The sequence below is a fragment of the Amblyraja radiata genome, chromosome 7 (genome assembly GCF_010909765.2).
Source record: "Amblyraja radiata isolate CabotCenter1 chromosome 7, sAmbRad1.1.pri, whole genome shotgun sequence".
In the NCBI taxonomy this organism is placed as follows: domain Eukaryota; kingdom Metazoa; phylum Chordata; class Chondrichthyes; order Rajiformes; family Rajidae; genus Amblyraja; species Amblyraja radiata.
Window position 1 is genome coordinate 45,184,130 of NC_045962.1, and position 27,973 is coordinate 45,212,102.

At 44.4% G+C, this 27,973-nt stretch overlaps 1 protein-coding gene across 2 annotated transcripts in view; it reads right to left on the minus strand.

The window, feature by feature from the left end:
- pard3b (par-3 family cell polarity regulator beta) overlaps positions 1 to 27,973 on the minus strand; it is a 1,048,449-nt gene that overhangs the window by 727,827 nt on the left and 292,649 nt on the right. The window lies entirely within an intron of this gene.

Here is a 27,973-nt window from a genome sequence, read left to right on the forward strand (position 1 = left end):
ATCCATCGTTCAATCACTTTAAAAATGGAAGAGAAAGAAACCTAGTTAGGCCAGGACCTAGAGATCATTTCTTACTACTTCTAGAGATGGATACGTTCCCTTTGAAATGTATGAAATATATAATCTTGATTAATATGCACATCAAAATGGAGCAACGGTGTTAAGGAGGAAGGAAAATGCTGGAAAACACATCTCACTTTTAACTTGTTACTGTGTAATTCTTCCCAACACAATAGAACATGGAAGGAAGATAGACACAAAAAGCTGGAGTAACTCAGCAGGACAGGCAAAGGTCTCGACCCGAAACATCACCCATTCCTTCTCTCCAGAGATGCTGCCTGTCCCGCTGAGTTACTCCAGCTTTTTGTGTCTATCTTCGGTTTAAACCAGCTTCTGCAGTTCCTTCTTACACAGAAAGTGCTAGGACTTCAGTCATCTCAGTTATATTTGGAGTACTTGAGTACTTTACATAATTTGAGATCATAAAACATAACCAATTTTTTTTGTTTAAATTTTCATAGGATTTGTGCCTCACTGGCAAGACCAACATTTATTGTGTTAAACTTGAGATAGTGATGCGGTGTTCATGTACGGCCAAGTTGGGATGGTGTGGGGCATAAAGGAAAAACTGCAAATGATGGCAGTTACCTACTGCCCTTGCCCTTTTAAGTGGTTTGGATTTTAATGATTTTGTTTAATGGCTCCCCAAATAGCTCAAGGATGCTCAGCAGAGACAAAAGTTGTTTGGAATAAAAGAAAAGTGTTTTCTCAACTAAATTGAAGAAAAATGGCTCAAGCAAAATTGCTTAAACTGGACTGTTTCATGCTCCGGGTCAGAATCCTTTGATGACAACAACATTGATGAACACATAGGCGAAAACAAGCTGAGGCTACATTGCGATGCTACCAAATGTCATGTTGTAAATTGCTGTTAACTGGCTAACGTACTAAATCAAGCTTGGGCAAGTCAGCCACTAGCATCCAAAATTGAGCAGCACCTCAAACTGAATCAAACCTGCAGGGAAGACGGGACATTAAAAACTGGTTGAATTTTATGATGCTATGCAAAGAATATGCTTGGAATATGAAAATCTATCTACTTAACAGAAGATAAATCAACATTACACTATTAATCTTCTAATATTTTGATCTTGGAAATTAAGATATAATTGCCAAATTTATTTTTTCCTGCTTGTGAAAATCAGCACACCACAGTTTCACATTAACAGCAGGATGTGCAACTTGAGTCTACATTAATTATTTGCCATTTCTTAACATGGAAAATGACACCATAATTGTTGTTTGCAAATTTCCCCCAAAAGGCATGTTACAAAATAAATGTATTCTGATTTCAAATGATCATAGAAAATGGGAAATAAAATTCCAGCAATAATCCATATGACAAAATAAAATATTTCCCACTTCCCTAAACTGATTCAGATTATCTTATTGTCATATACGCCAGAGTGCAATGAAATTTCTTGTTCAGATGAAGCTCACATAATAAAATGTATAATGCAATAATGATAAATACAACAATAAACAAGTGTAAAATTATTAAATAGGGCAACAAGATATTAAAGTATAATAATGGAATAATCGTTGTTCAATATATACTCCAATGACCAACCCGTCACCCTGAAAACGAGGTTGTTTCTGTATGCCGATGGCTTACACATCGCAACGCAATCCTCAGACTTCAGCTAGATTAAGACCGTACCAGAGGCTGCTCTGCAGAATATGACAACATACTACCAACAGAACTCCCTGCGCCCAAACCCAACAAAAACGCAAAGCGCAGCTTTCCACCTCCGGTACTGGGATGCGAAATGTCAACTGCAGGTGTGATGGAATGATGTCCTGTTGGAACACTGCAAAGCCCCAAAGTACCTAGGCTCGGTCCAAGTTATCATATCGCCAACATGTTGAGAAAACCAAGGCAAAGGTCAACACCCGGAACAATGTCATCGAAAAATTGATCCAACAACAATCCGCACTGCAGCCCCTGGCACTCTGTTTCTCATTGCAGAATATGCAAGCCCCGTCTGGAGTCGCTCTAAACATGCACGCAAGGTGGACTCTGCTTTGAACACTGCCTGCAGGAAAACCACAGGATGCCTGAAGCTGACAAAGGTTGAACATCTGTACATCGGCTGGCATCGACGAACCATCTCGAAGACGTGATCGGGCAGCTGCAGTAGAATGCTTCAATGCAGACACAGACCCCCGTCACCCCTTGCACAATCACCAGCATGCCAAGAAACGCTTGAAGAGTTGGGACAGCTTCATGGAACTAGAGCTAACCGTGCCAGGCACCAAAACCAAACAACAGATGGCACCAGGACCACCTGGAATGCCCTAAACCGCCTCCGTACTGGAGTGGGACGTTGTGGACTCAACCTGAAGAAATGGGGCTCTTGAACTGTGACAATGGCCCACCCACTGACTTGCGGCGGAGAGGCATGCACTGCGGACGATCTCCGCAGAGGCACAGATGTGGCACTGGCTGCAGCAAAGCGATGGCAGGACATCGTCTGACACACGAGCGAAAATCGAATCAGGTAGAGTTGAGAGGAAGAGTTAGCGGTTCAGGAATCTGATAGCCATGGGAAAGAAACTGCTCTCAAGTCTGAATCTCCAATCTTCCAATGCAGTATAAGAGAGAAAAGGGAATGACCATGGTGCTAAGTTGACGATACTTTCAGCCTTCCTAATGCAAAGCAACTTAAAGAGGTGACACGGTGGTGTAGCGGTGGAGCTACTGCCTTACAGCCCCAGAGACCCGGGTTCGATCCTGACTACAAGTGCTGTCTGTACGGATTTGTACATTCTCCTCATGACCTGCATGGATTTTCCCCAAGATCTTTTGTTTCCTCCCACACTCCAAAGACGTACAGGTTTGTAGGTTAATTGGCGGTATAAATGTAAAATTGCCCCTAGTGTGTGAGGATAGTGTTAATGTGTGGGGATCGCTGGTAGGTGCGGACTTGGTGGGCCAAAGGGCCTGTTTCCGCGCTCTGTAAACTAAACTAAAAGATGGACAGGCTGGAAAGAAGTGACGGGCCCGTGGTGTATTGGGTTGATTTCACGTATAACATCGCTACCATACAGCACCTTCAAATGAATGAAGAACATAATATGATCCGAAATGGTGACATTTTCTTCAAATTCATTCACTAACAGTCTAATGAAGATTACTTAAAACCTTGAGTTACTTGGCCATGAGGAGCCAACTAATTTTCGAAAAACATGGCACAGCTAAAGGTAATATTCTTCCAAACTCATAGAAGATAAAGGATGTTCTTATTAGAGCTCATAATTGTAGAAGTTTTGATAAATAGGGAGATGGATTCATAACCAAAGGATTTAGATCAAAAAGCAAGTTTTATGATCTACTAGACCGTGGGACCTGTTGGGCCCCGTCCCCCAACGCGTGCATCCTGGCCAGGCCCAGGAGGAAAAACTGACAGGGAGATCCCCCCCCCCCCCCTCAATCGGTCTTCGCCACTCCCTGCCGTGTCCAAACACCAGGATCGTGGGACTAAAGTGCAACCAGAACTTGAGGAGCAGTCCCTTCAGATATTCGTACAGGGGCAGCAACATCACACACTCCATATACACGAGGAACACGGTCTCTACCTTGCCACAGAACATACAGGAGGGTGGCGAGCCCATGAACCGGCCCTGTGCAACACTCTCCACCCTCTCCCCCTCTCTCTCCCCCTCTCTCTCTCTCTCTCTCTCTCTATCTCTCCCTCTCCCTCTCACTCACTCCCTCTATGGCAGCTTTCGCCAGGCCCTCTCATAGATGAACTTAGGCCCAGGACAATTTCAATTTTAGAGGTCCCCAAACCAAGATCAAGCAGAGGCCCCTCAATTTTAGAGACCCCCAAATCAAGATGGCTTTGAAGCAAACAGGCACGAGGCTCATGCCAAATGGTACTCATTGCCCTCTCCTCTGACAGGGCCTGCCTTTGGCAACCTTCTGCGGCCGTTACCGTTGGCAACGTCCCATTGTGATGTCATTGTAGCATTGGGCAGCTTGAGAGCTCATTGTGATTGGTGCACTGTGACTGGCATTGTGACATCATCATTTGAAGCTGCTGGAAAAAGGCTCTCTGTGAGAAGTGGTTTTTGACTTTTTTTTTAAACTTTAATAGCAAATAACTTTTGAAATAGAGCATGAAATCTGAAGTGAACCTAATAAGGTCGTGGAGGGGGAAAATGTGAGTAAGAATGTGTAAAAATGTAAGCGTTAGTGCGTAGCGTTTTGAGGAAGATACAATGAATACAGACAGACTGACAAACAAACACACACACAAGATTAGAATTTTATAGGTAAGAGATAATTTGCAAGATTGGGGGGAAAGTAACAGACAGAGGCTTAGCTGATGATCTTACAGAGAGCAAGCACAGTCACAATGGACCAAATGGAATTTACATGTTGCAAGGAGCTCAGATTTGAATATTTGATATGGGTTTCATAGGAAGGGGAAGGAGTGGCAGGATTCCATGGTATGAGTACCTCCCAATAAGTTAAAGGTAGACACAAAATGCTGGAGTGACTCAACGGGAAAGGCAGCATCTCTGGAGAGAAGGAATGGGTGATGTTTTAGGGCAAGACCCTTACCTTCTCTCCAGAGATGCTGCCTGTCTCGCTGAGTTACTCCAGCATTTTGTGTCTACCTTCGATTTAAACCAGCATCTGCAGTTCTTTCCTTCCCAATAAATTAAGTTCCTCTTCATTTTCCTCTACTCCATATAGCCTTGCAACTTATTCCCTCACTCACGCCATCCCCCCCCCCCCCCCCCCCCCCATCTATTTTTGTCATTAACCCATAGTCAAAGTAACTGACAGCTGGCAAATAATGTACTAGCGCATTATTGCCGTGCCATGGTTTTTTGTTTTTCCTCTCTGGCAATACGCAAGCCACTAACCACGGACCCTGCACTGCCTGGAAATTGCTACAATAGCATTGTGGCTATACATGGCTCCTTTTCTAATCTTCCTTCCCACACTTTGTTACAAAATGTTACAACATTTTGAGATTTAAAAAATCAAGTCTGCAATTTATCCCATCAGATAAAGCATAAAAAGAACTTTAATTTGACACCTAATTCACTTTCATATCTTCAGTATTAAAAAAGTTATGGCCATTTTCATGCTCGGAAATTAGCATCTTGTTCCCTATTGCTTTTCCATTGACTTAACACAAAAGCTGTGATCAAGGACAGTCAAAAGCCCATAACTTCCTTAAAAATTAAGAGAACTGAATGAAATTTTCAGTTATTATAGATTGAAGCATTCTGAAACAAATATAAAACATCTTACTTGGATGACCTGAAATTAAAGCATAAAATTAGTTCATTACCTAATTGTAGCTAATTACAAAATTGACCGTTGTGACGGAATAGTAAAAAACACCCAGACTGCCTTGAAAAATAAAAAATGTGATATTCTCAAGATCAGAACTTTAATATTATTGTATAATATGCTGTAAGTCCATAACACATAGGTAAATAAATTACAATTTCTAGCAATAGACCAAGTCTTTATGGAGAAGATCAGTTGCTACCTGGTACATTGGCATATCATAATCAGTAGCATCATCATACTCCTCAGATTGTAACCAATAAGCAACTCTGTACAACTTGATTTTCCTCTTTTCAATTTTGGCATTGTAAACTACAAGTTTTTGCTCTTCAAACCACGCATGACATGCCTTTCTGCCCACTACTTTCCCATTAAGAATGTCCTGTAGATTCCATTTCCTAAGAAAAGGATAATTTTTTAAATAGCCTGTATCCAAATAACAGACTAATCCCATTCACACAAGAATTCACAATATAACATGATTTTTAAATCTCACTGTCATTAATTTATATGCCAGATGGAAGGCATTTAATGTTTAATTCCCATAAATTAATCCAGAAACATCCACCCAAAATATAATCAAAAGTATTGCTTTTTGCACAATACATGTGACTCAAACTTTTGTGAATATTTAGTTTAAAAATAATGATCATGGAGAGAGAATAACACAAAATATAGATAATTTAGACGGCATGACATGATTGTCCAAAACAAATGGGCATTTTAATCATCTTGCTTCTGGAACGCGATCGATTGGAACGTTGCATTTGCGGTGAATTTGAACTCCATATTGGACACCTGTTTCCACTTTTATATTATGGGGTATTGTGTGTAGTTTGATGATTTAAAAAAATGAATTGAATCCATTTTAGAATAAGTCTGCAATGTAACAAAATGTGGAAAAAGTGAAGGGGTCTGAATACTTTCTGAATGCACTGTACATATGATTGAGTGAGGAGTGCACATTAATTCAAATGAACTCCTGCATAAAAAAACAGATTTAGCAGCTCCAACGGGAACGCTGGTCCCAAAATTGAACAATTTAAACCGCTGCATCCCATTCTTACGTGGTAAGTTCAAGATTTTTACATATTTCAAGTGCAATTTATTGTGTCTTTTAAAAAAATATCTCCTATCACTGCTTTGATTAATTATATCAATTTCCTTCTTTGCCAATCCTCTGATTCTCTCCCAATGTTTAAATCTCATTGGTTAAGCAGTTATCATTGGGCACTTGGGTTCAAGATATGTTGTTGCCCGCATGCCATCAGTTCACAATCAGCAATTTTTCTCAAGAAAAATAGTGTAGGAGCAAGTTTAATGCCAGTTTAGACCTGGCGCCGACCTGTAGGGGGTATGGCTGCCTAGCCTGCAGCTGTCTGTTTTTTTCATCTTTTTTCTTATTTTTAGTTAGTTTAGTGTTTTGTTTTTGAGGAGTTCTAGCTTTTTTATGTGTGGGGGGGGGAAGGGGGAAACTAATTTTCAGGGTCCCTACCTGGTCGGAGATGCAGCTTTTCTCCGGGCTGCACTTTCGACCCGTCCTCGCGGCCTACCAGCGGGCCTGGAGCGGCGTTTCCTGAGGAGATCGCCAGGGGCATCGGCGGCATCGGCGGCGGAGCTGCGGGTCCAAGGAGCGAGGGGACCGCCCTGAGCCTCGGCATCGGCGGCGGCGGCACCGGCATCGGCGGCGGCGGCAGAGCTGCGGGTGTGAGGACGGCGGTGCAGCGCTGGAGCGCCATTGCGGGGCGGGCGGTGCCTTGCCTGGGTCGCCGCGCTGGAACTCCGGTGAGCTGGGACCGGCGTTAAAAACATCGCGGAGCTGCGGGCGGCGGCGCTGAAACTTTACACCGTGAGCCTGGGATCTCGCGACGAGATCGCCAGTTGAGCTCCATTCGGCGTGGCCTTGTCGGCTCCGGAAGCCACGGTCTCGAGTAGGGAGGCGGCCGTTCCAGGGTTCCCAAGCCGCTGAGAGGATTCTCCCGACGCCGGAACACCATCACCCGGCGAGGACGGCCTGGAACATCGGGCCTCCGTAGAGGCAACTGTGGAGGCCTCAATAGGCCCGACTATGGGTGAACATTGGGGATGGGACTGGACTTTGTGCCTTCCCCCATAATGGGAACCATTGTGGGGGGATGTTTTTATGTTTTTATGTGGAAGCTATTTATTATTGCTATGTTTGTATTCTTTTTTATGTGCTGCATTGGCAAAAATAATTTCACTACACCTAGGTGTATGTGACAATAAATTCAACCTTTCAACCTTTCAACCTTTCAACCTAACAAACAAGCAAGCTAACAGATAGCACATTCTGGGTCAAAGAGATAGATTCATTCACATCCTACCACTCTGAAAATAAGTTATACACAATGCTGAAGATGTAGCTTTATAAAATGATTTCTGCAAATGCTTTATTTTGCACGTTTTCTGTCAAAATTGGTGATGAGGGAAACAATATCATCTGTACCTTTAATGAAAATCTGGATTGATGCCCTGCAGGAAGTTCATGTCTCCTACCTGCCTGAAACGATTTACAGGCAGCATGAACAGGTGGACTGCTGAGTGGATGGTGGGGGTGGCACGGTAATCTCTCACACTCGCGTAAGAATCATGGCAGAAAATAAGGGAATCTGATTAGCTGTAAATTGTATCTGACAGGGGAATCAAAATGCTGTCAAAAGCAATGACACGGCTAAGGCATCCGTTCGCAAAGAGCTTACCCCACTGGCAAGATGACAAGCAGATGTATGATGGTGTCCGCATGGTAAATTAATTCATTTACTTATGATAAAAAAATTCAAAGCCTTCCGCACCACGATCCCCATTTAAAACCTTGTCAATCTCCCACCAAATCAAGTCAGAATGCAACATGGCTGCCGCTGGGGATAGGAGACACTTTAAATCACCTGTATTTTTTAAATTTACTGTACACCATTTAGCTTAGACTCCAGGTGCTACTGTACTAACTTAATCATTAATTGTGGCTAATATTGGTGTCATGAATATCTAGTCCAGAAAAAAAAGCTACTGTTTTTGGTCTGACTTGTCTCAGGTTAATTACTGAAAAATGCTGATCTGCTTCTTGAGGTATTCAGAAAACGGTTCTGCTTTTCCCTTTTAGATTGACTTTAATTTTTCTATTTATTTTTAAAGCTCCTTACAACCAACTCTAGAGAATCTCCACAATGAAGAGAGGCAGGCCATTGTTGACCTAGCCATTGGTCATCACTAAGAGTAGCCTCTTGTGTTTAATATTGATACCTACCGACCAATGCTATTTTCCACTGCCCAACTCCCCATAGCATGTCAGTACCCAATTATCCCTGTATCATCAAGAAGAGGGCAACAGAAGACAAAATATTTTGCATTCAAAGCGTAGATTGTCTATGCTATTGTGTCATCATGGCCCTCCAACTCATACATGCAAACTATTCCCTATAAAACATCCTGATGTCCACAGATACACTCTCACTCTCACAATCTGTGCAATTTGTTCCAATTTATTTCCACTGAGACCTTAATAAAATATGACCTTATTAAAAATGTTCCAATAATTACATTTTAAAAATTCCACTTGTGTTTGTGCAATCCCAAATTGTCCCTTCTCTGACAACATACATCATCCCTACCATGATTGGTCTCCCCAAATTATAGAGCCAGACAACACAAAAATAGCCCCTTCAGCCCAACTTGTTCATGCCAATCAAGATTCCCAATATAAGCTAGTTCCATTTGCCCACATTTGGGCCGTATCATTCTAAATCTTTCTGATCCATGCATCTGTCCAAATATCTTTAAAGTGTTGATATCATGCCTCCCTCAACTACTTCCTTTTGCAGCTCATTCCATAGACCCACCAACATCTGTGCGAAAAAGTTATCGCTCAAGTTCTTTTCCCTCTCACCTGAAAGTTTTACCTATAAGAACATATATCCCAGATTATTAGTTTTTGGTAGTTACATGCTGCTAGGAGCTTACAAGTGCATAATTCTACAGAGTTTCAACTATTCATGAAAATTCAAAGATCAGTTCATCACCACCCCAGTTACTACAACCTCTGATACATACATTGTGGCTACAGAATTAGATAATGTACCACCAACGGCCAAAATCTTACAATTATACAAAAGCTAAACATCAATGTACTATGATTACTTGATATAAAACATGCTGCCCAAACAGTGTGCATGTAAAAAGCAATTTAGTTTGTTGTGGCTGAACTGCATACAGGAGTAAAATTAAATTTCTAATGGTTAATATACCCTGATATCCTTGTTGTGAGACATCGGTGCAATTTGCATTCATATCATCTCCATACTAATAGGATCGATTATGACTGATGTATTGCCCTGTCACCAAATTTAAACTAATCAAGTTAAATGGAAGCACACAGATGGAGTAAGCCCATTAAAGTGTATTGTTCTAATATAAACAGGCGTGCAAAAGCACATCACTGGGATTGAAATAACTAAAAGCCTGTCACAGTCAGGTGCCAAGGCCAGCGAAAAAAACCTGACAGCCTGCAGGACACAACTAACAATCAAGAAAATACAATTTCTTCTGATCACTGTTTCACTGAACGTCAAATGCAATTTATCCTTTAAGCCCATGAACAGATCTCTTGGTTAGGTTGAAGTGGAATCCTGTTATAAACAATAGATCGGAATGGACAAAAGAAGCTTCTGATGGCAGAGCAACTATACCGTGGGGTACATGCACATAAAGCATATGGAGCTTTGCAGTGTTGTTCACATGTTGCCTCTGTGCAGGAAACTTTGTGGCATTAGTACTATGTGGTTCCTGAATCCTGGTGTATTTATTTAACCACATTTTATTCCACAGATCCATTGTTATTGTGCATTGTTCAATACACACAGATTTTTTAAATTACAAAGTATAAAATTCAACAACTTAGTTAAAGCAGTCACGGTGGCACAGCAGTAGAGTTGCTGCCTTACAGCAAAATGCAGCGCCAGAGACCCGGGTTCGATCCCGACTACGGGTGCTGTCTGTATGGAGTTTGTAGGTTCTCCCCGTGAACTGTGTGGGTTTTCTCTGAGATCTTCGGTATCCTCCCACACTCTAAAGACGTACAGGTCTGTAGGATCATTGGCTTGATAAAAATGTTAAATTGTCCAAGTTGGCGATATACAGAGCACTGCCCTGCCAACTACAAAATTCAGAAGGTTCAGAAGGCTCATGTCCAGCAGCTAAAGGGGTTAACAAGGCTACATCATTGAATCGAGATTTTTCCATGACTAAGTTACTTTTATTAAAGTCAGGATTTTAGATTGTCAGGATGTTGTAGCAGTTAATGCTGCTGCCTCAAAGCTACAGGAATCCAGGTTCAGTTCCAAATTTAGAATTTGAGTATTTGCGCCAGGTTGTCTCCCACATCCCCAAAAATATGGTAGACTAATTAGTTTCGGTAAAATACCCCTTAACGTAGATAGGAAATAAAAAGAATCAAAAGGTAGTTGATGGGATCCAAGGAACAATAAGTTATAGAAGCACAAGGTAAGGAAGGGGTTACGTGAATAACGGGTTGACGTCCTTAAGATTTATCTTCCTTCTTTCCTCGTAGCTTTTCAGAATCTTGTTGCAAATTAGGGGCGAGACAATCATGCAGCTCGTTGAGTTGCGGCTCACAGCTCCATCAACCAAGAGAACACAAAATGCTGGAATAACTCAGCAAGGCCAGGCAGCATTGCTGGAGACCAGGGTTAAGTTCTGACCTCGGGTGCTGTCTGTGGAATTTGATTGTTCTCCCTGTGACAGTGTAGGTTTTCCTGAGGTGGCTCTTGTTTTCTCCCTGGTGTGTATGTGAACAGTAGAATCTTGGGGCAGTTGATGGAAATGTGAGGAGAAGAAATAGAATGTGTAAATGGGTACTTTTTTGATGGGGTCTCAATGGGTTGAAGGGCAAAACTCATGCTGTATCACTTTGTGATTCTATTCGCAGTAAGCACTAGTTTCTTCAAAGTGACCAGAGCTGATTAAAATTCAGAAGGATCAGACTGTCGGTGTGGGTTTTCAAAATGGGGCAAAAGATTTTGTGAAGATACATGATACATTATCATTGGCAGGCCTCTGTGAGTTACAAAATATGATAAATTGCAGCAATGAGATTTCTTTACATATTTCTTGGTATCAAGCAGCCCAAATTACTTGAACAAAACACACAGTGCTGGAAGAACTCAACGGATCCCACAGCATCTGGGGAGAGAATGGACAGGCAATATTTTCGGTCCGTACCCTTCAGACGCTTTCAAAATCAAGAAAATAACAAAAATAACTGTTCCTTAACTATCACATTGGGTAATGTGATCTGACTTTATCAGAGATACATTCTTTGTTCTACCCATACCCTCTCCTCCACCTTCTCTGCTATCCAATAACTTTATTTTTCTTTTAGTCCTGAAACATTAATTCTTCTCTTTCCATAGATGTGGCCTGATTGCTGAGTGCTTTTTTCTGTTTTTATCTCTATTCCAAGGGACTGCCTTGATTCAATTTGCACCTAGCAAGGTCCCATAAGTAACAATGAGGTAATAACCTGTTTTTGTGATCTTGGTTGAGGGTAATACAACCTCAAAAACTAACTACCAACCTACCCCACTGTACACTACTTGCCCCATCTGTGGAAGAGTCTGCAGATCCTACATTGGTGTAATTAGTCACCTCAAAACCTTCAAAGCTGGAGTGGAATTAAGCCAAAGATAGACACAAAATGCTGGAGTAACTCAGCGGGACAGGCAGCATCTCTGGAGAGAAGGAATGGGTGATGTTTTGGGTCGTGACCCTTCTTCAGACTGAGAGTCAGGGGAAAGGGAAACGAGGGATGTACAGTAGACAGTGATGTATAGAGATACAGAACGAATGAATGAAAGATATGCCAAAATGTAACAATGATAAAGGAAACAGGCCATTGGTAGCTGTTTGTAAGGTGAGAATGAGATGCTGGTGCAACTTAGGTGGGGGAGGGATGGGAGAGAGAGAATGCAGGGGTTATTTGAAGTTAGAGAAATATTCATACTGTGTAGGAAAGAACTGCGGATGCTGGTTTCAATCGAAGGTAGACAGCAGTAAAGGGCCTGGACCAATGATGCACAAAAGGACACAAAGTGCTGGGGTAACAGCGAGTCATGCAGCATTCCTGGAGAACATGGACACTTCGGGTCGAGATCCTTCTTCAGACCAATGTTGCAGTTTTACAAAGGAAATGAAGTGGCTTCAGCAAAGGCTACGAGCTGAATAGCTTCCTTCTTGGTTTCTTGCTATTTTAATGATTGTACAACAATGAGATATTGGGACCCAGGGATTCATTGCGCAATATTCCGCACCTTCATGCTGCGTACATCACACTCTCTGCAAGCAAACTGGCAAGTTCCACATTTACAACTTTCTTGACTTGGTACATAGCAAACAATGAGTGTTCCACCGTCAGGATTGTCATGGCATGACATGGAATTCAAGGATAATCTTCTAGCATATCAAATAGAAGGAGAAGATCCAGATTTTCATTGAAAAACTAGACCAAGCGGGACCCATTGGGTCCCATTCCCTCAACACGCAGTTGCGGGGGGGGGGGGAGAGGGGGGGGCAGCTTGCGGCGTCACACACACTAACCACCCTCCACACACACATACAAACTGACCCCCCCCCCTTGATATTATATTAATATTATTAATTTGCTCCTTTTACTCCATCCCCCGCCCTATCCACTCACGCATAGCCCACAACTGCGCAGGCACGGCTAGAGGGAGAGGGATAGAGAGGGAGGGGGAGGGGGTAGAGCGAGAGAGGGAGGGGGAGGGGGTAGAGAGGGAGGGGGGTAGAGTTTGAGGGGCGGCGTCACAGGGGAGGGCTGGTTCCCGAACGCAATATTGCACCACTCACCCATAGGTCCCAATACTCACCACTCCCTAGAGAGGGAGGAGGGCAGAGAGGGAGGGGGGGGCAGAGAGGGAGAGGGGGGCAGAGATGAATAGGGGGGCAGAGAGGGAGGGGAGGGAGGAGGGGGCAGAGAGGGAGGGGGGGACAGCGAGGGAGGGAGGGTGTAGAGAGGGAGGGAGGGGGGTAGAGAGGATTGGGGGGCAGAGAGGGAGGAGGGGGCAGAGTGGGAGGGAGGGGGCAGAGAGGGAGGGGGGAGAGAGGGAGGGGGGAGAGAGGGAGGGGGGGAGGGGGGAGAGAGGGAGGGGGGCAGAGAGGGAGTGGGGGCAGAGAGAGGGCGTGGGCAGAGAGGGAGGCGGGGGAGCAGAGAGGGAGGGGGGCAACAGAGAGGGAGGGGGAGATGGCAGATAGGGAGGGGGGGGAACAGAGAGGGAGGCCCCCACCAGGCGCCGGACCTGCAGCCTCCGTGGGCTCAAGGGAGACCGCGCACGAGCGCCGAGCCGAGGATCCCGAGCGAGGCGGCTGGGCGGGCGTCGACCCAAGGATCGCAAGTTCGGGGGGGGGGGGTTGATGTCACTTGAAGTGCATGGAAGATTCCCAGCAGACCCATTGTGACGTCATCAGTGAAAGCCGATCGTTTAAAATTCAAAGTCTTTTCACGATTTTCAACTTTAATCTGTAAGAAGTCGATCAATAAAGGATGAAATGTTCAGATAAGGTTATCCCGGCCTCGATGGGAAAAATATCAACTGGAATATGTAAGAAAGTTATCGTTACCGCGTAATTTTTTTGTGAAGATGTAAAGACACACACATATACACACACATATACACACGCACAAGATCAGACTTTTAATAGGTACTAGACCAAGTGCAGACCCGTTGGGTCTGTTTCCCCAACGGCGTTTGCGGGGGGGGGGGGGGGGGTGAGAGGAGGGGAGGGAGGGGAGAGGAGGAGGAGGAAACGAGATAGATTTGGGAGGGAAAGGAGAGCGGGGTAGGTGGTGAGAGATGGGGAGAGAGATGTGGGGGAGGGTGGATGGGGAAGATGGGGAGGAGGGAGGGAGGGGAGAGGGGTGGGGGAGAGAGGGGAAAGAGTGGGGAGGGAGAGTGGAGGGGAAGGGGGAGAGAAGTGGAAGAGTGGGGAGGGAGGAGGAGAGGGTAGGGGGAGTGGTGGAAGAGGGACAGAGGGATAGGGAAGGGGGTGGGGGGGAGAGGGAAGGGGTGGGTAGAGAGGGAAGGGGGGTGGGGGAGAGAGGGATGGGAGAGGGAGAGGGGTGAGGAGAGGGAGAGGGGAGGAGAGAAGGGGAGAGAAGTGGAAGGAGTGGGGAGGGAGGGAGGGTAGGGGTAGCTAGGAGTGGTGGAAGAGAGACGGGGGAGTGGTGGAAGAGGGACAGAGGGGTAAGGGAAGGGGTGGGGGAGAGAGGGGAAGGGAGGGGAAGAGAGGGGAAGAGAGAGGGGTGGGAGAGGCGTGGGGTAAGGGGATAGAAGTGGAAGAGTGGGGAGGGAGGGGTAGGGGGAGTGGTGAAAGAGGGACAGAGGGGTAGGGGAAGGGGGTGGTGGTAGAGAGGGAAGGGGGGTGGGGGAGAGAGAGATGGGTGGGAGAGGGAGAGGGGTGAGGAGAGGGAAACGTAGAAGCATAGAAATTAAGTGCAGGAGTAGGCCATTCGGCCCTTCGTGCCTGCACCACCATTCAATATGATCATGGCTGATCATCCAACTCAGTATCCTGTACCTGCCTTCTCTCCATACCCCCTGATCCCTTTAGCCACAAGGGCCACATCTAACTCCCTCTTAAATATAGCCAATGAACTGGCCTCAACTACCTTCTGTGGCAGAGAGTTCCAGAGACTCACCACTATCTGTGTGAAAAATGTTTTCCTCATCTCAGTACTAAAGGATTTCCCCTTTATCCTTAAACTGTGACCCGCTTGTCCTGGACTTCCCCAACATCGGGAACAATCTTCCTGCATCAGACAAATGCAATTCAGGACTTTTCACTTCACAAGCAAAGTCAGAATGACGGTTAGTGAAGAATTCGAATATTCGCGGAGCGTTCAGATGCTGCGCGCGCCTCCTGCACCACAGGAGGGGGGGGGGCGTGTGTCGTCACACACAAAGCTCTTGTAGCGGAGAGCTCCGCTATAAGAACTTTGGTCACATACTAAGCACGCGCCTCCACAAACAGATGAGCGTCCTCTTGAATGGAGAGCGCGTGGCCGCCTCCACAAACAGTCACACACACTGAGGACCCGCCCCCACAAAAAATATTTTGTGAGGAAGGGGAGGAGGAGGGTGGAGAGGGAGAGGGGGAAGGGGGGGGGGGGGAGAAGAGGATGGGGGAGAGAGGTGAAGGGGGGGGGGTAGGGGTTGGAGCGGGTGTGCATGAGTCGAGAGAAGAGAAAAGGGCAGAGAGAGAGAGAGGCTGGTACAACAACAAAAAAGCTGGATAAACTCAGCGGGTGCAGCAGCATCTATGGACCGAAGGAAAAGGGCAACGTTTTTGGCCGAAACCCTTCTTCCGGGTTTCGGCCAAAAACGTTGACCATTCAATTTGCTCCATAGATGCTGCCGCACCCGATGAGTTTATTCAGCTTTTTTTATGTCTACCTTCGATTTTTCAGCATCTGTAGTTCCTTCTTAAAGACAGAGACTGTGCACGGTAAGGGAATGAGGATGGAGAGGGGGAAGAGTGTGGAGGGATTGGGAGAGTGGGATTGGAGGGGGAGAGGGGTGGGGGGAGAGAGAAGTGGAAGAGAGGGGAGGGAGGGAGGGAGGGAGAGGGAGAGGGGTAGCAGGAGTGGTGGAAGAGGGACAGGGGGAGTGGTAGAAGAGGGACAGAGGGGTAGGGGAAGGGGTGGGGGAGAGAGGGGAAGGGAGGGGGGTGAGGGAGGGAGAGGGGTGGGGTAAGGGAAGAGAAGTGGGAGAGGGAGGGGTAGGGGGAGTGGTGGAAGAGGGACAGACGGGAAGGGGGCGGGGGAGAGAGGGAAGGGGGTGGGGTAGAGAGGGAAGGGGTGGGGGAGAGAGGGATGGAAGAGGGGTGAGGAGAGGGAGAGGGGGAGGAGAGAAGGGGGAGAGAAGTGGAAGAGTGGGGAGGGAGGGAGGGGTAGTGGGAGTGGTGGAAGAGGGACGGGGGAGTGGTGGAAGAGGGACAGAGGGGTAGGGGAAGGGGTGGGACAGGGAGGGGAAGAGAGAGGGGTGAGGGAGGGAGAGGGGTGGGGTAAGGGGAGAGAAGTGGAAGAGTGGGGAGGGAGGGGTAGAGGGAGTGGTGGAAGAGGGACAGAGGGGTAGGGGAAGGGGGCGGGGGGAGAGAGGGAAGGGGGTGGGGTAGAGAGGGAAGGGGGGTGGGGGAGAGAGGGATGGGTGGGAGGGAGAGGGGTGAGGAGAGGGAAACATTGAAACATAGAAATTAAGTGCAGGAGTAGGCCATTCGGCCCTTCTAGCCTGCACCACCATTCAATATGATCATGGCTGATCATCCAACTCAGTATCCTGTACCTGCCTTCTCTCCTTACCCCCTGATCCCTTTAGCCACAAGGGCCACATCTAACTCCCTCTTAAATATAGCCAATGAACTGACCTCAAATACCTTCTGTGGCAGAGAATTCCAGAGATTCACCACTCTCTGTGTGAAAAATGTTTTTCTCATCTCTGTCCTAAAGGATTTCCCCCTTATCCTTAAACTGTGACCCCTTGTTCTGGTCTTCCCCAACATCCGGAACAATCTTCCTGCATCTAGCCTGTCCAAGCCCTTAAGAATTTTATACGTTTCTATAAGATACCCCCTCAATCTTCTAAAATCTAGCGAGTACAAGGCGAGTCTATCCAGTCTTTCTTCGTATGAAAATCCTGACATCCCAGGAATCAGTCTGGTGAACCTTCTCTGTACTGTCACTATGGCAACAATGTATTTGACCATTGGGCATTGTGACATCACACGATGGAACTTTCACCAGGGGCTGGTGCTGCTTCTATGGGTGAGAAGCCAGTTTATTTTTGAAATATTGGGGGGGGGGGGGGGGGGGGGTGAAGGATTTGATTAAAAACGTGTACTTAAACACGACGAAATGTAATGAGGAGCGGATACTTAGAAAGAAAAGTGAAATCTCTACCGAAATGGAAAAGATGTCGGCGATTCTGCGTCTGGTTTCGGAGTTGCAGGGAATCAAAGGAAGAAATGCAGTTGGAAGCCGTACATGTAAATGATCCATTCCGATTGGACATCTGCGAGCATTGGGCATTGTGATTGGACGTCTGCGAGCATTGGGCATTGTGACATCACACGATGGAAACAAATCAAAAGGCAGAAAGGCAGCCGGACGGACGGCAGGCGACAGGCACAGACTTTTATATAATAGATAGATATGATAGTATGTTTGCCAATTTTCCTTGGTTATTTTTGTTTGTTGAAAATATTGAGGAAACCATATTTATGTGAATAAGAGAGATTCTAGTGGATTTTGTGTGAAAAAAATCCACAAAAGCAAGTGGAATTATGAACCTAGGTATTTTGTTAACATTTACCTCCACTAAAATGGCACCATGGAATATAAACGGAATTGCAAAATACATGCAGGATCAAAAATAATGCATCCTTTTTTCAGTGCCAACCACCATGACCGTAATGTGGTTGGCACTGAAAATGACCGTAATATGAATCTGCAACAAGTACTGTTATACAGCATTAGTGCAAGGCATACATTAGAAATAGCTGTAACAATGAGTACCAAGCATCAAGCTACATGCTAAAATCTCTAAGATCTCTATGAGGTGACTGAATGGAAGCTTCTAACCCCTCTGGGAGGAGTATCTTTCAACCAACAGCCATTTAATCCATTGTTTTTTACCCACCGCAAATCAATTAAACAGAAGACAAAGCACAGCTAAGGGTGCTTTTGTTGTGCCAGATCCAAGATAAATGTTCAGTTTTGTGTCCATTAGATTGCAGCTGATGTTTTTTTTTATAATTTATGTATTTCCATTACATGGTAGCTAAGATAAACACGCCATTCATTGTGTGGGTAAGGCTCAGCCAAGAATCTACAGTCACAAGCATACGGTTGTAAAATTGCACAGCAGTACCTCAGGAGGTTAATGGATCTCGACCCACAAAGAATTAATATTATGATTACATTTAAAAGGACATGCGCAGCAGGATAGCACAGTGGCAGTGGAGTGCAAAGAGAGATACATGTTGCAGGATAAATGTGAAGATTTCTCATCATTAAGTAAATATCCTACTGTAGCCAAGTGGAGAAGTACTATTATCACAAGTAATGTTATTGCATGAACCGCAGCAGATGAAGAAAGGACCAATAACATTGGGATGATTTAATAAGAACTAAGATATAGAGCAATAAGGAAGTTTTAATGAGCAGGAAGCCATCAAACAAAAATAATTGAGGCACCAGGCAAGCAATCTTCATTGTGGCATCAAAAAAAAGTTGTTTTTTTTATGTTCAAAGAAGTTTCCTCCATTTGCTTTATTTTCCACTCCCTGTAGAGAGTGGAAAATAACTTCATTTTCCACTCTCTACAGGGAGTTGAAAATAAAGGCAATGGTAGCATATTGCAAATGGAGGAAACACCACTATCCCAATGCAAAATTCAATACTAAGAATTAAAATTGTTCAAAAAATGATCACCCCCTGGACAATAGTAGGGGTAACGCACTCATTAAGAGAGAATATTTCGGTTTGCTTTTGGAGCAATTTTCAATGCATAAACTATGCTGACACACAGTTGAATACTGAGGGAGTTCTACATTGTGGCAGATACAATTTTTTAGATGAGGAACTAAGTCAAAGGGCCTAAGATAGACACAAAATTCAGAAGTAACTCAGCAGGTCAGGCTGCATCTCCAGAGAAAAGGAATAGGTGACGTTTCAGGTCGAGATCATTCTTCAGACTGAAAGTCAAGGGAGAGGGAAACTAGAGGTCTGAAAAGGTACAAAGAACAAATGAATGAAAGGTATGCAAAAGGACAAATCAAAGCCAGCAATGATGAGAGTCTGGGTCAAAACGTGGTTGTAGTGCCAGAGACCAAGAGGAATCAGAAAGGGTGTGCAGCGAGAGAGGGTGTTGCAGTACTCTTGTAGGTGAGAGGAGAACTTCAAAGTAGGCATACCTTGAGGAGATTTCACAGTGGAGCAGGGAAAATGTGTTGGAAGGAACTGCAGATATTGGTTTCTACTGACGATAGACCATAATGTTTTGAGATCGAACTGTGTCGGTGTCCTTCCTCGATTTTTCACCCAAGATTTATCACTCAACTGACCAATCATCTGTGAAATCTGACTGTGTATAAATTAGCCGAGTTCCTGCAAAAGGACAGTGGCTGCACTTCAAACTACTGACTGTAAAACAATATGTTCATGAAAGATGCAACTATCAAATTAATTATTTTCTGTTCCATGTTAACAGTACACCCAAGTTAGAATCAATCTGATAGTTTAGTTCAGTTTGTTAATGTCACGTGCACAGAGGTACAGTCAAAAGGTTTTTGCTGCATACTCTCCAGTTAAAGAAAAGACTATACATGATTACAATCAAGCCATACATTGTACAGATAAAGGATAAAGAATACAACATTTAGTGCAAGATGAAGCTTGATAAACTCTGAATAGACAATAGGTGCAGGAGTAGGCCATTCGGCCCTTCGAGCCAGCACCGCCAAATAAAGGACTCCTATTAGGTAGATGGGAGATTAGGACCGCACTCAAGCTGGTGAGAGGATGGCTCAGTTGCCTAATAACAGCTGGGAAAAATTTGTCCCTGAATCTGGAGATATGCGTTTTCAAACTTCTATACCTCTTGACTGATGGGAGAGGGGAGAAGAGGGCTTGACCGGGGAGAAACTGGTCCTTGATTATGCTGGTGGATTTGCTGAAGCAGCATGAAGTGTAGATGGAGTCAGTGGAAGGGAGATTGGTTTGTGTGATGGTCTGAGCACATCCACAACTCTCTGCAATTTCTTGTGTTCTTGAATGGAGTTCTTCCCAAACCATGCCATAATGCATCCTGATAAAATATTTTCTATGGCATTTCTGTTGGATTCGGTGAGGGTTATTGGCTACATGCCGATCTTCCTAAGCCTTCTAAGGAAGTAGTGGTGTTGGTGTGCTTTCTTGGCCATAGCTTCAATGTGGCTATTCCAGGAGAAATTGCTTGTAATGTTTATTCCTAGGAACTTTTTTTGGCCATTGTTACTTTGGCACCATCAATATATACCCGGGTGTATGTAATGCTTCACTTCCCGAAGTCAATCACAATCTCCATTGTCTTCGTGACAATGAGGGAGAGATTGTTGTCTTACCAGTAGGTTAAAAGGTTCTCAATCTCCTTCCGGTACTCTGTCTCATCATTATTTGATATCCGGCCCACTAGACTTGTGTCACCTGAGAACTTGTAAATTGAGTTGGATTGGTATTTGGCTGCACCATCATGAATGTATAAGTATAGTTGAGTGCTGAGAACACGTCCTTGCAGGGCACCAATGTCGAGGAATATTGTAGAAGATGATTTGACACCTATCCTCACTGATTGTGGCCAGTTGGTACGTCCATAAAATGGACAGAAACAAGAAGAAAATGAGAAAAAACATACGTGACTAGGTAAACACCTTGCTGGGTACTTGCTTTTATGTCACAAGCATGGTCCTAAGGCTTTGTCTGCCTGTTATTTCAATTGTCCTACCCTCTCATGTTGTTCCAGTGAAGCTCGACATATATCAGAGGAATAATATCTCATTTTTCAATTCAGCATTTTATAGCTCTCCTGGCATAACACTGACTTCAATGGTTTCACATAATAATTGCTGGTCCCAAATACCCCATCTTCAGACTCATTAATATTCATTCTGCCCCATTATCACCTTTCTACTTTGTGCAAGTATTCTTTTTGTCATTTAATCTTTCCTGCCTTCACCCTATCTAAGGAAGGTACAGCATAGATGTCAAGACCAAACCTTATCTGCCTGTACATAATCCATATTCCTCCTTTACCTACATATTCATGTGCCTATCCAAAAGTCTTAAATGCCACTCTCGTATTGGCCTCCACTACAACTCCCATCAGCACATTCGAGGCACTCACCATCTTCTGTGTAAAAAAACTAGCCCCACACTTCTCCTTTAAACTTTGCGCCTCTCACCTATAAGTTATGCCCCCCAAGTATTTGATATTTCCATCCTGTAAATAAGTTCTGACTGTTCACTTCTCATAATTTTATATACTTCTATCTATACCCCACAACCTCCAGCATTTGGGAGGAAATAATCTGAGTCTGTCCAACCACTCCCTGTAGCAAATTCCCACTAATCCTGGCATCATCTGGTAAACCACATCTGTGTCCTTTCTGAAGCCTCCACATCCTTCCTGTAATGGGCCGACCAGAACTGACCACAAAAGCTTCTCCTTTGGTTACTTCCCCCTCGCCCCTTCACTCTGCAGGATAACTTTTGATTTTAATCTCTGAATTTTTCCCTTTCTGATCAAAGACCATCAAACAAGGAAGGCAAATTGTTTATTACTCTGCATTCACTGTTTGCCCTAAGTATTTGCACCATTTTCTATTGTTAATTCCAGGTTGCCAACATCGGCAATACTTTGCTTCTCTAATTCCTTTACAATTGCTCCCCTTCCATGCCCCCCCCCCCCCCCCCCCCAAACACACATTTATAAAGACCCAAAAGGTATCTATTCTTTCCAAAAGCAAACCAGTGCAGGGCGTCCCCAGATTCCATTCCTGAGAAGTTTCGCTGAGCCAATATTTTCCCAAGGCAGAAATGTTAATTTCTATCACCACTCACATATCACATTGCACACACTTCCTTTAATTCTTTCTTTCATTGAATATTCACACCAATACTATCATAATTAATCTAATGGAATACAACCAGTTGCTAATGAATACCACAAAATACATCATTATTAATATTACTTTGAAAATTTATTTTTTAAAGTTACAAGATAATTTGTGTGGTCAGATTTCTGCTTGTCAGGTCTTCAATAACCTGGGAAGCTCCTTCCTGTGCTTCCGTTTCTCTCCAATAAGAGGACCAGATGGAAGACCCTTCAATTAAATTTTCCTGGTCAATATTGAATGTTACTTCCTCTATTCCAACATCAGGTAGGTTGTCTGGTAGTGGTAGTTGGAGGCAAAATTCAATCGTATTGTATGTTGAGTATCAGAAACCATATAACATGACATGTGTGACTGGTTCACAAATTGCTCAGTGTCTTCAAGACTCTCCAGCGGTCCGTGAAAAAAAAACATGTATAAAATCAGGAAGGCAGTGATAAATGTAACCAATGTAACAACGAAAATGTAATTAAAATATAAAACCATCCCAGAATGAGATTGGAATATGATAGGAAATCATCGGGGAAAGCTGCAGTTTACCAATATGAGACACAGTTGGGTTCCTACATCAGCAGACTTGTGTCACCACACTATCATGCAATTTTTTTTAACTTCAGGGGCTCTCATTAAAATAATGAGTTTTTGAAATAATTTATTTTAAATGAGTCACTTTAATTTTGAAGATGTATGATTTAAAAAATGAAAAGAAAACATAATTGTGTTTGATTTATGAATCCACTGATCCAATCTTTCTAGAGCATATGCAACAGCTTAACTTAGCGCAGAGTACTTAAGAGAAAAGAGGAATGTAACCAAAGTGGACAAGAGCTTCTCTTCATCTTTAAGCAGTCTGTAAGCTCACATTGACTACAGACAATCGCACTGTAAAAGAACAAAAATTACAAGGAGAAAGACACTCAAAGTTAGGAACTTTATCTTGACAGACTTTTCACAAAGACAGATAATCACTTGAAGAGAAATGCTTATCAAAGTGTAGAGACAGACAGAGAGAGAGTGATGCAAGAGGTCTAAGGATAACAAGGGGAGAGAAGGGGCAATGGCTCCACCAAAATAAAGATGATAAGAGAAAATAATTGGGACCACACACAAATAAAAATTACACATGGCTGTATTGTACACTGTTTCAAAATACAAAAGAAAGAGTTTAATTGATAAAATAAATGGATGTATAGAGATATCATGGAGGTGAAGAAAGAGAGAAATAAAATGATACTTTCATTGTCATTCAGGTAAAATCATTGCCAAAGTGAAAAATAAAATAGTAAGATTAAACGAGAACTTACCAGTTTGAAGTTTGATCTGTACTTTATGAGGAATTGCGATGAGGGATTACGTGAAGAACCCGCTCAGCATGCATGCGCGGCATACTTCAAAGCAGTGGTGTGGAATCACAGATAGACACAGTTATTGAAGTAAACATAGTAAAGACAAGGAGACATCAGTTTATCAATTTGACCCATATTATTGAGGGTGGGAGCGGAGGGCACGTAATCCCTCATCGTAACTCCTCATAAAATACAGATCAAACTTCAAACTGGTAAGTTCTCGTTTAATCTTACTATTTTACTTCGGAGTCACGTGAGTGACTACGTGAAGATTTCAAAGCTCTGTGATTACAAACCGTGTAACAGTTATTACTTCACTCACTGCCGAAGTCCTTGAGGGAGGAAGTGTGTTATCGTAATCAACCAATGAATCTGTTTATAAAAAACAAAACGGTATTTATTAACTCCGTGCAATAATTGCTCCCCTGGGCTTAAATTAAATATTTGCACACTGTAAAAAAAATTCTGCAAATAACACAGGTTTTGCCAACGGCTTGTGATATAAAGTTCTGAACGTGGTTTCTCTCGACCATCCTGCTGTAACCAGGATGTGGTCCATCGGCACGTTCATTCTTTCCGCCGTTGATGTGGATGCTGCCCTGGTGGAGTGAGATTTATACAAGTTAGTGTCAATCCCGGCAGCTTTTAGTACCTGCTTGAGCCATCTCGAAATGGTTTGGCTCGTCACCCGACCATGAGGTTTTTTATGACTGACCCACAAGGTGTTTTCACTCCCTCAAATATTGTTAGTTGTGTCTATATAGGACAGTAGGTGGGTCATGACACATAACCGTGGTTCTGGTGTGTAAGCCCGAAATACCACGACTGGACTTGGTGTTCCTGGCCTGCTCTGTTTGATCAGTCCCTGGATCACTAACGAGATCTGGTCTGGAGCTGTAATTATGTTGTCCAGTCGTAGTCGATGTAGAGACTGGACCCTCTGTGCGGATACAAGTGCCATTAACATGAGCGTTTTGAGTGTCGATTGTTCCAGGCTGAGGGATCTGGCTGGTGGCCATCCCCTGAGGTAAGTCAGGACCACACTGACATCCCATATATGGGTGTACCTTGGTCTAGGGGGGTTGGTATTGTAAATTCCTTTCAGTAATTTTACCACCAGCGGGTGAGATCCCATGGCCTGTTGTCCTGGTGCTAGTGTTAAGTAGGCAGACAGGGCACTTCTCGCTGTCTTGATGGCACTGTAGCTGAGTCCTTCTTCGTAGTGAAGTTTGGCCAGGAATTCTAGTACGTTGGTGACTGATGCAGTTGTGTAGGTGGTCCCTGTATCCAGGCAGTACTTTTCCCATTTTTTGATACTTGTCAAGCACTGTTTTTTTAGTGGATGTTCGGAGGGATGCTGACATGGTGTCGACGGTTTGTTCTGATAATCCCAGTCCCAGAAATGGTCTGTTCAGAATCTGCAACCTAGGAGTTTGATTTTTTCATGGCATGGGTGGCTTATGCCTGACACTGGGTGTTTTAATAACTCTGGGTCACTGGGAAATATCATCGGAGTTTCAACAACCATGTCATGGAGTATCGGGAACCATGGCTGCGTAGGCCAGTCGGGCCTACGCAGTCCATTTGTATTTTGCGTAGTACCCGACTAATGAGGCAGAAGGGAGGAAATGCATAGAAGAAGAAATTTCCCCAATCCAGCGCGAACGCATCTACCGCTGCTGCCTCAGGGTCTGGTTCCCAAGCGACATACATAGGTACCTGGTGATTTAGCCTTGATGCGAATAAATCGATATCTGGCAGTGCCATATTGCTTGACAATTTTTGCAAATATTTTGGGGTTTAACATCCATTCGATGTTGTCATTAAATTTACGTGACCTGGTGTCTGCCACTGTATTTAGCTCACCTGGTAGGTAAGTTGCTGATAGCCAAATATGTCTTTCGACACACCATTGCCAAATTGTGTTAACCAACTTGTCGCATGATAACGATTTTATGCCGCCCATATGGTTAATGTAGGCCACCACCGTAGTATTATCTATTTGTAACCGAACATGCAAGTGATGCATATTTGATGCATATGCTTTTAAACCATAGAAAGCACCCAACATCTCTAGATAATTTATGCCCAGTGTAAGTAGTAATGACGACTCAGGGTTAGTCCATCTACCACCTGTGCTGGATATGGCGTTAGTTGCTCCCCAGCCTTGAGCACTGGCATCTGTTTGGATAACTAACGTAGGGTTAGTGACGATAATAGGGCTGAAACTATGCCAAACGTTTTTTGCCCACCACTTTAGTTCTGATATTGCTTCAGTGGGTAACTTCATGACACGATCATAATGACCTGCATGTCGTTTTAGTGCCTGTACCTTTGCTCTTTGTAAGTTTTGATAGTGCAAAGGTCCGAATTGCGTAGCCGGAAATGCTGCTACCATTTTCCCAATTACTCTTGCTGCTTGTCGAATAGTTGGTCGTTCGTTGACCATTAAATTGTTGCATGATTGTGCCAATGCAACTGTTTTGTCTCTTGGCAAAGTTACAGTCATGTGGACTGAATTAATTGTGAAGCCCAAGTGGTCCATAGTTGTGGATGGCTTCAACTTAGATTTATCTGGATGTAAGACAAATCCCAGGGTTTTGAACAACTGTTTGGTAGCTGATACAGCTGACATAGTCAATTCCATGGTTTTGCCTACTATTAAGATATCATCAAGATATGCCATGACAATATGTTTTTGTCTTCTTAATATTGCCAAGGCTGGTTTTAGTATCTTGGTGAATAATCTTGGGGCTGATGTTAAACCATTGGGTAACGCTTTAAACTGCCATTGTTGCCCCATCCAGGTAAACTTCAGGTATCTGCGATGATCCTTGTGAATAGGTACTGAATAGTAAGCACCTTTAAGATCAATGCTTGCCATGTAGTATCCTTTGGAAATTAGTTGTTTGGCAGTAACAAACGTTTCCATTTTGAAATGTATATACTTAACAAACATATTTAGTGAAGTTAAGTCAATGATGATGCGACATCCACCATCTTTTTTGACTTTAGTGAATATATTTGATACAAATTCCAAGGGTTCATGTTTTGTTTTTTCAATTATACCCTTTGTAATTAGTCTCACCAGTTCAACTTGCCCCTCTCGTTTTTCTTTCACTGAGAGGGAAAATACCCTTTGGCGTGAATGTTGAACTGGTGGCAATTTTCCTATTATGAATTGTATTTTGTATCCACTAGTGCCATTGAGTATATACTGATCACACGTGATAGATTCCCATGCTTCTTTAAACTGGTTTAATCTCCCCCGTTAGTATTAAGCCCCTACTTTCTATATGCAGGTAGGAACCAGACCCACCTACCTCCATGGTTATGGATATTTCCTCTGGTTCCCGCCGGTCCAACGAGGCTTGCGCGTTGTCTGACGTGGCGTTGACGTTGGGGGGTGTCGCATTCTCCATGGGGTCCGCTTTGGGCCTGGTCTAAAAAAGACTTACGGTGATAGAATGCGGACCCCAAGCTTTCACCAGTCCCATATGGTGGACGTCGACTGGTGGACGCGACGGGGTGCTGCCACTTGGTGTTTATTGTTCTAGGTTTGCTCGTCCCGTGCCCTGCCTTCATGAGACCGAAAGTTTTTGAGGCCTCTTCCATATCCTTCATTCGCTTAGTGAGATCATTGCCAAAGAGCAGTATGTCTGGCTCAGTGGCTGGGGTTTTGCACAACCCCGCAAATTTAGGATTGATGGCAGGTCTTATTATTTCTTTACGCAGGTTGTTGATCTCAAATTGCATATTGCACAACAGCGCGAGAGTATCCTGTTGAGTGGTGGTCATCTCGGTGTTGTCCACGGACCGAGCAAACGAAGTGACGGCTGCAGTTTTAGCCCCTGGTGTCGGATGTTTGCCCCAACGTGCCCCCAGATTTGGCTGTTTACAGCCGGCACTTTGAGGGACTCACAGTTCTCTGGAGCTGTATATGTTTCCAAAGCATCATTGACCACCTGCTCCTGTAGAGCCCTGTTGGAGAGGTGGTTGATGCTGGCCGCTAGTTTGGCCTCTAACGGTCTTCCTGCACGTGGGGTTGCCACGTAGCGGTCCACTACACCAAGCAGCTCTTCCTGTTCCTGCACCCCTTGCATACTCCCGAGATCTTCAGCCATCGTCCCCTCTTCTTGACCAGCCCAGTCCTGGTCACCAAAGCAACCCTCGGGTAAGGAGGAAGCAATGGACAGTGCACAAGGCACTGTGGAGGGAGTGCCTGACCTCCCCCTGCGAGAGCGCCCCTCGCGAGGCGCATCTCGCTGGAGCACCTGCTCCAGGAGCTGCTCCATGCGGCTCAGGCGACTGTCTCTCCCCCGCCCGGGTGGAGAGACGTCCCCGTCCGACGTGTCGGAAACCACCGGCCGGACGCTTTTCCTGGTAGCTTTACATCCAGCCCGCTGCTCAGGCGCTAGCGGGGCTGGGCTCGGCACGGTGTCGGGAATAGTGGAGCGCTCGGTTGCTGCCCCCCCCCTGATGGAACGCTGCTCTGGTG